This window comes from Ammodytes marinus (assembly GCF_949987685.1).
Source record: "Ammodytes marinus genome assembly, chromosome: 12".
Lineage (NCBI taxonomy): Eukaryota > Metazoa > Chordata > Actinopteri > Uranoscopiformes > Ammodytidae > Ammodytes > Ammodytes marinus.
The window spans coordinates 22591028-22592958 of record NC_137216.1 but is presented as its reverse complement, the minus strand read 5'-3'; positions in this window follow the sequence as shown (position 1 = coordinate 22592958).

Genomic DNA, 1931 nt, shown 5'->3' with positions numbered 1-1931 from the left:
ACACACACACACACACACACATCTCCGCAGCTCTCCCGCGGTTGCTTGAACCTTTTCGAGCCCCGCACCCCATCCACCATATAAAGACCCCCCGGAAAATAAGCAAATCCCCACTGTCACGCAAGAAGAATTATTATCCCCCCCACACCACCACCACCATATCGTCGCATGCGCCGTAATTGGATACAATTTAACACCCGCGGCCCACGGGCATGTCGGTAGGCGCACTGCCTACTATTAGTTCGCCTCGACACGCTATCATTTGTCAGATCTGTGTTTGTGTGCTCCTGTTGCCCGTGTGTGTGTGTGTGTGTGTGTGTGTGTGTTCGCGCGCGCGCGTGTGTGTGTTGGGCGCGAGAAACCAGAGCCATTGTTGGAGTCCAGCCATGACCTAGCTGTGACGCACAGAAAAAAGAGAGAGGAGAGGGAAAGGAGAGAGTGGGGGGTGAGAGAGAGAGGCGACAGCAGCCGCAGCGCAGACGCTGGAAAACAACCCGGAGCTCTTGTCAGCTCGGAGCCAAAGCGAGGCACTGAGGCCCTGTGGGTGTTTATCGCTGCTCTGCGCTGCTTCCACCGGGAGCCTCGTCTGCTGTTTATTAGAGCCCCAGCACTATTTACTGTACAGGCAGGGATGTGGTGGAGAGGATAACCCCTCCTAAACTCAGCTCTCTCGCCGCTTATACTAAATATAAGGCTGGAGTAGTTTACAGATTACAGCCCGCATGGAGGATGTCTAAAAAGGAGATACGACTGTTACAAGTTGTGTAAGCCTTTCTTCACATCAAATGTTTTAATTGACTAATTTTGCAAGTATATCATTTGATTATAACAGTGTTGAATTGCTTTATTTGTGTAGGCAACTGCAAAAACGTGAAAACCATTTAAGTTTATTGTATGTTCAGATCATAATATTTTACTGAAATGTAAGATTCAGCCACGAGATACAGCAGCTTCAAATATGGTTGGAAGGATAAGCTTGGTGCTATGTTATTATTTTCCTTTTGTCAACAAATCCCATGGGAGACCAAAACCAAAAATGTTAGGTCATCTTTCAGGATCTTTCATCTTCAATAAACTACTTGTGGCCCTTTGTCTGAAGCCCTGAATCAATTAATATTTAAAAACAACTCCCAAACACAACATATCATTTTCTGAAATAATTGGGCACTGTAGTATTTAGCAAACGTTACTGAAACCGGAGGCAAAAGTGAATTTTTGGGGGAGGACTATTTTCAGTTGTGGTTTATCAAACATTTGGTGCCCTATTGAGTTTATAGCAGCAAGCTGTTGTGTGTGTGGTAATAGTAGGCATGTTCATTGTAATAACCAGATGTCACCCAGTGCAACAGTTTGGCTCATTGATGTGTTGTGTGTTAAGTGTAGAGGGGCCAAAAGTGTCAAAAAGACATGTTTGCCTTGGGGGCCAACCCAACCAGTTCATCCGGCCATTCAGTGTGTAAGTAAAAATACAAAAAAGTTAACCATAATGTAAAATGCATCCCATAGTTAGGCTCTGTAGTGTGCAGACAAACAGGATGTATCTCAGCTACTTCATTAGTCATGAAAGAGAGTGCATATAGGGATTTCCTCGCTCTCCTGTTGACACTGACCTTGAACCTATATGATCGTTTGCTCAGAGCAGAGCTGCTCCCACATGATGCAGGATCAGCATTTTGAGTGATTACACACACACACATACACATACAAATGAAAAGAAAATCCCATGTCTGTGAAAGCTCAACATTGTAAAAGTCTGTGTATTATAGTACTATTCGGTTTCCAAAGAGCTTTTAAGGCTTGTGAGTTTTAATCTATCTGGGAAAATGCTATTTCACTTACCTGAGACCAATATGATAGAATAAAATAAATAAGAAATAAAAAGTGTTATACTTTAGTGTGTGTCCCCGTTCGGCAAATCTCAAATTTATTTA